An 8,651-nucleotide genomic window follows, 5' to 3' on the forward strand; every position below is an offset into this window, starting at 1 on the left:
ATTTTGGGGGATCCCTACCATAAACTGCCTTGAACGGAGTGATTAGTATTGACGAGTGAGAGGTAGTGTTGTATGAATATTCGGCCAAGGAAGCCACCTTGCCCACGCCTTGGGCTGCTCTACGGCAAAGCAACGCAAGTACGTTTCAAGCCTCTTATTCAGCACCTTTGTTTTGCCATCGGTTAGGGGGTGATAAGAGGTGATCTTTCTTAATTCCGTCCCTTGTATTCGAAAGAGTTCCTTCCAAAACACACTTACAAAGACTCGATCTTGATCAGTGACTATACTCCTCGGAATTCCGTGCAACCTCACAACTTCCTTGACGAACACTTCGGCCACCGTTACGGCTGTGAACGAGTGTTTCAAGCCAATGAATTGAGCGTACTTAGTTAGGCAACCCACCACCACTAGAATAGTGTCAATCCCTTTTGACCGAGGCAACCCCTCGACAAAATCCATGCTTATGTCCTCCAATACCCTCTCCGGAATCGGTAATGGCTGAAGTAATCCCGCCGGTGATTGTTTGGACAGCTTGTTCCGTTGACAAATCACACAATTGCGGACATATTTGACCACTTCCTTTCTCATAGCCGGCCAAAATAGCTCTGCCCCCATCCTCAAGTAAGTTTTCGTGTCCCTGTGTGCCCTCCTTCAGGTGAGTCGTGGTAGGACTTCAATAGAACGACCTTCTCGAACTTCGAGGGACCACCAACCTCCCTTTATATAGTAGCTGCTAATTTTCTACGGTATATCCCGGAATTAATTCCTCTGCTTCCACTGCAGCCCGCAACTTCTGAATTTCCCCATCTTTTTCAATTTCCCTATTCAATATTCCAATCCACCCTATGAGTCGCGAGCAAGGCCTTCAACTCCCCTTCAACTTCGCTATCTCCCCTCCGCGACAAGGCGTCAACCACTTTTGTTTGTCCGGGTTTGTATTGTAAATCAAAATCAAACATGATTAATTTTCTCACCTATTTTTGATACTCCATCCCAATTTCTCTTTGTTGAGTGATATACTTGAGGCTTTGTTGGTCGCTCCGGACCACAAATCGTCTTACCAATAAGTAATGCTTCCATTTTTGCACGGATAGACAAACGACCATTAACTATTTCTCATAAATCGATTTGCTTCGACCTCCAGGTCTTGCTGTAGAAAGCCACCGACCTTACTTCTTGCATGAGCACGACCCCGAGGCCAAAACCTAAGGCATCAGATTCCACCACGAAGGTTTTGGTGAAATCCGGCATAGCTAAGACTGGCGCCGAACTCATGGTCACCTTCAACCGCCTGAACGCCTCTTTTGTCGCTTCGGTCCACCCATAATTGTCCTTTCTCAATTGATCAATGAGAGGATAAGCAATTTGTGCATATTGCTTTATGAACTTACAGAAGTCTCCAGTAACTCCTAGAAAGCCCCTTAGATCCTTTAATGGTTTAGGAGTGGGCCAATCAATCATGGACTTGATTTTATCTATATCTACTGCCACTCCCTCTTTTGAAATCATGTGGCCCAAATAAGCCACTACTTGCTTACCAAACTCACATTTTTTAAGGTTAGCAAATAGTGAGTGCTCCTTAAGTGTGGCTAAAACAATTCTTAAATGTTCAATATGTTCTTCACAGCTAGCACTATAAATGAGAATGTCATAAAAAAAAAATACATGGACAAATTTTCGTAAAAACGGACGAAATACCTTATTCATCAATGATTAAAAAGTCGTCGGAGCATTAGTTAATCTGAATGCTGTGTTACTCGGACACGACATTTTTGCCATCATACCCGGGTCGGTACGACCCGACACGGATCCGGGTATGAAATCCGTCCCGGACTCGCCATCAAGATCTCGGGTACTATGCACAGTAGCGATTGAAGAAAAGAAGCTTCAAGAGAGAGAGTAGAGAGGGAAGAACGAAGAAAGCAACCATTAAAGAAAGATGAAGGGTTTTAAGTATTTCTGTACCTTAATTTTTTTTAAGGAATAACTTTATTTAAAAAGGCTTTTTTGATTTCCCAAGAATGAGATGTACAGTACATTAATTTAAAAATAAAGGTTTTGGGGTTTCCCAAGAATTGGTACAGAGAGAAAAGCTGTGGTACTCATTTTTTTAATAACAAATCTAATTTGGCTTCCCAAACAAGCTTTCATAAGATTTTTTTTTACTTTTTTAAAAGAAAGCTTTCATAAGATTTTATAATGTTTAATTTTAAATATTATATTATTTATCTTAGTTATTTAAAAGATACCGTATCAAAATTTATATTGAATAAATATTGACTCAAAAGATTTTTGATCTGTGCCAAATTAAAAATAAATAAAAACGTTTCTCTTATTGATGTTTTTTTCCTTAAAGAATTTATTGTCGTATCCGTACCCGAGCCCAAAGTTAAGACGGTGTCCCCGTGTCCTAAATTTTTGAAAATGATGTATCAGACACTCAGATCCGTACCAGTATAGGATACCCGTACCCGTGTCAATGGCATGACAAGAAATTTGTAGTGCCTCTCATGTGTCCGAAATGCCGTCTTATGGGTGTCTTCCGGCCGAACAAGTATTTGGTGGTAGCCGACTTTGAGATCAAGTTTTGAAAATATTTGAGCGCCATGTAACTCATCCAGTAATTCATCGATTACCGGAATGGGATACTTATTGGGGACGGTTTCTTTGTTAAATGTCTGATATTCCACACAAAACCTCCATGACCCATCTTTCTTCTGGACTAAAAGTATCGGACTCGAAAATGGGCTAGTGAAGGATCGTATGATACCTGCAGCATCCCTCCGATGAGCTTTTCGATCTCATCCTTTTGGAATTGTGGGTAGCGATATGGTTTAACGCTAACTGGGTTACTACCCTCTTTGAGGATTATGGCGTGCTCGTGTCCCCTAGTTGGAGGCAACCCTTTTGCACTTTCGAACACCACTGCATACTCCTCCATCACTCCCTTTAAAAATTCTAGGCGGCCACTCTCTTTTGGCTTCCTGTTCTTCCTCTACCCGATTCATTTCTACCAATAATCCTCCATCCTCTTTCCTCAATGTTCTAATCATAGCCTTGAGAGTGATTCCCGTCCTCGTTAAGCTCGGATCCCCTCTAATCACAACGGTTTGTCCATTCAAAGAGAAACTCATCTCTTGGAGTTTCCTATTGGTGAGCACGGTTCCTAATTTGTCGAGCCATTATATCCCCATGATTACATCCGAATTTCCCAACTTAAGAGGCAAGAAGTCCTCTTCTATTTCAATCCCATCTCCCAACAGCAATCGTACTCCTTTACATTAGAAACTCCAGAATTCGTGTCGCCGGAAACGACTTATCCAAGACTCTCAATGGTTTTGCAAGGAGATAAAGTTATGTGTGGCCTACCACCGGCTGCCCTTTGATCGTTCCCTTGAGCCTCATTGTCTTAGGATTGGATAGGCCTACAATCGAGTTCATTGATATTGAGGCCGGAGTTTCTTCATCCTCTTCCTCCGATATCTCCATGGCCGTGAACTCCCTCCCGCTCTCCTCTTCTTCCTCCTCCACCAATAGCACACTAAGACCTTTAGCCGCACACACATGGGTAGGTCCGGTCCACCTTCCATCACAGTTGAAACATAGGCTCTTGGCTCGCTTCTCTTGCATCTCCTGCTTTGTCAAACGTCTCAATATTGAGAAGAGTTATGGTGGGTTCGGTTTAGGTAAGTGTTATGGTGGATGGTTTACTGAAGCAATGAATCTTTGGGAATTTTGGCTAGGTTGGGAATTGTAGGCTGGGTTGTTTTTAGTGGGGTTAAAAGATTGGGCTGGTGTAGTGCTATAAGGTTGGATAATTGTGTGCTGTGATTGGGCCCGGCCCAGTTCCCAGGATGGCTGTTGTTGGGCTCCTATTGAAATAAGAGTATGGCCCAGGCTTACAGAAAACTCCACCCGTTTTCTTGAAACCGGTGACCCGATTACGCTCCTCGACCCGAACCGCCAAGTCCATAGCCTCATCTAGGGTTATCGGATTTAACATCCGGATCTCCATTTTCACCTCCTCTTTCAACCCATTAATGAATTTCCCCTTTAATATGCTCTCCGGTATGTTTGGAAGTGGGGCGACTTCTCGATAAACACCCTACGATACTCCACCACCGTGGTGGTCTGCTGCACAGCAAACCATTGCTCGTGCAAGGATCCGGCATTAATCGGTCAGAATTGATCGAGGATGCGCAACTTCAAGTCGTCCCTATGAACCACCAGTCGATGCTGGTGCTCCACTGATACCACCTCAGTGCATCTCCGTCCAATGCCACTACAGCTGCCTGTGATTTCTCTAACTCCGAAAGATTGGAAGAATTGGAAGAATTGCTCTCCCCTTAAGATCCACCGATCTGGGTCGGATCCATCAAAGGAGCTGTGGTTGTCCCGACGGTAAGTCATGGTGAGTTTCATGTTAATGGTGGAAACTTCCTCCTAATCCGGTTTTTCCAATTCCCGAAACGGAGGCCATTGAAGCACTTGTGCCTACCATGGCGGCGAGCCGTTGAAGCCACCATTTGGTTGCGGTTGCTCTACCTCGTCTTCCACCATTATGGGTTGTGCCGGTTGTTTACCCAGACTTTTGATGGCGCCTCGGATTTCCTCCATAAATTTGTCCTGCTTGCTCGCCACTAACGTGTTCTGCTGGTTTTGCTCGTTGCGAAAACGGTCGAATCCTGCCTTCAAGCACCTGCCTTACATCGTCAAATGGCTACTCGTTGGCTCTTAATCAAGTTCTGCTAAAGTGAGTTCTCTCCGTCACCCAGCTTCTCGAAAATTTCCTCCACTCGTTCTTTGAGCGCGGCCACTCGCTCCGGCGTCACTGTCAGCGGCGTCGGAGGCATGGTTGCTCTGACACCAAATGCAACGATCGTGGTGGTTCAACAATGAGATAGTTGGTCGGAAGGTTGATTCGATTAATTAAGCAACAAGCTTTCGTACATAACAATGGCTTTAGGCCATGACTCTCCAATGTCAATCCATCAATTTTTCTGGATACCGTCCTCATACAAAGCTACTACTATTTATATTACTACTACCATCTAAGAATTGGCAAACAAGGCCTTAATTACTAAGAGTAACGGTTCTTGTCTTCTTTCCCCTTTTGCACAGTAGCAACAAATAGCTAAAGGTATCTTGTCTCCCCTGCTCCACGGTCCTCTGCCTCTTCTTGTAGTGGCCACGGCTTGGTGTTGTTGTTGGTCTGTCCTTGCTGTCTCTTCTGGCGCCTGCTGTAGGTGAGTGTCACGGGTGGTGGGAATGTGTTTATTGCATCTACAAGGGAAATTGAAGGTTAACCTACTTGATCACCTCCTATAGGCTTGATCACCTTGGCAGAAGGTTAACCTAATGCTAAGGTGATGTGCGCATAATTCAACTGTTTTCTCAGTGTCTTTACCAATATTACAAGTTTGAACTTTGATTTGCTTACTGAACAGCTAGAATTGTCTTGCTTTCGTTAGAAACAAAAGATCAGTAAGCATTATGAATTCAAAAATTGACAGGGGATTTAAAATTAGGCAATATGTTAACTGTCTCAAATCCGTCAACTTGGTTAAACTTCGGGAATTGAAGCTGTGGACTTTTGAGCCTTTGCCATTAAAATGATTATAATTTCATGCTTTTTAATATGATTTTAGCTAACAGGTCCTCGTTTTTTTGTCAGTTTTGTTGGCTATCTCAAATTTTCCAGCTCGTAGGCAAAAGGTTCTAGATAGCGTTAAAAAGATTGCAGATGTTGTAGAAAAAGAAATTGTGGAAGCCATGCAGAAGGATCTGTCAATCACTGTCAAGAAACATGGAAGACTTTGTATCCTTGGTCGGGAAGCCAATATGAGGAAGCAGCTCAACAAAGATTAGACAAGTTTGTTGGAAACTCGAGAACAGCTGACTGTTGTTGAGAAAAACTCCAAAACGTTACAGGTTGAACTTCAGAATTTACATTTATCATGAGCTTTCTTGGCAATCACTTTCTACTGAAGACAAATCTTGCTTCATTGGTAATATAATGTATAGTAAGTGATTCGTGAACTCTATATGGTTTGTATTCTGTTGAATTATTTTGATATATCATACAATAATATGGGTGGCTGTTTATTATGATCTATCAGAACACAGCTGCATTAGTTTTTTTTTTTTAATTTTTTTTTTATTTTTCTTTTTCGAAACGTTCTCAGAAAATGTGGTTGTAGGCTTTGTGAGTCAACAGATTTTGTGGTGATTAAATGTGTGGCTCTCTTGATTTTGAATCTTGGCACAAACATGTGTCAGTTGCTGCTGGCTTTTCGCTAATGGATGCGGAACGTTGCATGCTGTAAAACGAATACTTTGTGTCAAAACAGTTTTAAATGAAGTTTATTCCTTTGTTCTTTTAGTTCCTTGATTAAACAAAGTTTTGACTTGCTCTGAGTGATTACCGGCTTATACTAAATGTGGTAGCTCCACGACATTAGTCTTTATCACTATACTAAAAATAATGATGTTATTTTATAGTAATATGCGGCACAGACGATATTCAGATTCGTCCATCAAGCTGCAGTCAAGCTTCTGCTGCATTCCACTAGTTTTTTTTTTTTATAGAACCGAAATTCTCTCAGGACCGGCCAGCAGGGTATATGTTTATCTGTTGAATTGTTATTTTACCAATCATCAGTCTGCTGACATCTCTGCATTCTCATGGAGTGTTGCGTTCGTACATACTTTTCTTTAATCTTATGTGAAAGGTACGACTGAATTATTAGTGGGAGAAAAGGCGACACTTTAATGTAGTCAAAAGCTTTAAAGGAGATGACGGGAAGAAGATAGAGGCTTTGAAAAATGCTTGTGTAAGCGATGTTTTTGATTCCTCCTTTGTCTTCCCGATTAAAGGTACATGGAAAATAATAAAAATAGTCCTATATAATGCATATAATATGGCGAGCTTACTGTAAAGTCAGGCGAAGAAAGTCGTGCTGAGATAGTCCCTTTGTCTCTCAAGGGAAAAGCCTAGTGACGAAAAAACAGTAAGAACTTTTTTGCTTAGTTTGCAAGATACTTATACCCTTGATTAGCTAGTCCACATCAATTAAATTATTTGCTAACGATGGATTACGGCAGCAAATTCGACGGTTTAGGCTCCAAATTGTGTGTTAGCTAAGCCTTAGGAGTACATATTCTTAGCCTCCTTAGAGCATAACCAGCCATTGGTTATTGAGGTTGGTTATTAAGAGAGAGAAAGTGGAATAATAATAAAATGATGAGGAGAGAGAAATTTTTGGGGGAAATTTTCAATAACTTGGTTACTAGAATAACCGGTTATTGTAGATTGGTCATGGAATATTTTATTGTTTTTGATAGTGACATATAATGACAAGGCTGCTTGAGATTGTGACACCTATTCATTTAATCAATGGCTGAGATTTGCTCTGATTTTATTACCGTTGTAATTTTGTAACGACCATAATTTTAAAAATACAATTCTTAAAAAAAAAAAAAAACCAACGACTCTATTTTATTTTTCTCTATAAAATGAGCGCAGAGGTATTTTGAAACAATTTTTTTTTAGTGAATATTACTCTCTTTATTATCAAATTGTGTAGAGATGAATATTCCAAAATCTAATAGAAAAAAAAAACCCACAAAATCTCAAAACTCATCACAACCCCAAAATAATCCTAATCTTCAACCTTACTATTCTAACATTCCAATTGATCTCAACTCAGATTTAGATACAAATTTTCAACAATTTTCAAATTATGGTTCACAAAATATCAATTTCTCAAATCCAAGTACTTTTACTCCTTTCCCTTTTCAACCACCACAAAATCCTAATTATTCATATTCTCAAAATGTTATCCATCTTTTGAGAATATTCAAATCTCTCAAGGTGATCCAACATTTCCTATGTCCCAATTTCCTATGTCACAAGGTGATGATAGTGTACTTCCGAGTTTCAATTAATCATACACTTCGGCTGGATCAGATGATGACAATGAACCAGAAGTTGAAGTCAATGAAAGAGGTCATGAAGAAGGCAATCAAATGGAAAAACAAAGTTTTGGTCAAAAGCTGAAGAAAGTGGTTCTTGTGAAGGCTTGGCTTGAGGTTAGTCAAAATAAAAAAAACTAACACTAACCAAAAAGGGATGTTTTTTGGAGGAAAATTGAGGAAATGTATAATAATGTTAGATTATACAAACAAAGGTGTTTCGAAAAAGGTACTGACGGGGTAACATGAGAAGATTTGTTGAAAATGAGGGGTTCGGAGCAACTTAGAAACCGTTGGAGAAGGATCAATGCTTCATGTTCTAAATTTTGTGGTTCACATGCTCTTCTGAATCAAGAAGGGGAAGTGGAAACAATGATGAAGATGTTATGAAGGCAGCATATAGTATATATGCTGCTGACAAAACAAAGACATCATTGATGTCTAAAACCTTTCAAGACAAGCATATTTGGGACATTTTGATACAACAAGATGCGTGGAAACCAAGTGAAGATATTGTTCAAAAATGCAAGCAAAAAACATCTACTCAAGGAAGTGACTCAAAGAGATCACGTATCAATGAAGCTGGCAACTACTCATCTTCATCAAACCCGGAAACACCAACCAGTGGTGATATTGGGTATTCAGGCTTGCCTTCCAGCAACGAATCTAGCAAAAAT

This window comes from Chenopodium quinoa, unplaced genomic scaffold, assembly GCF_001683475.1.
Source record: "Chenopodium quinoa cultivar QQ74 unplaced genomic scaffold, ASM168347v1, whole genome shotgun sequence".
NCBI lineage: Eukaryota > Viridiplantae > Streptophyta > Magnoliopsida > Caryophyllales > Amaranthaceae > Chenopodium > Chenopodium quinoa.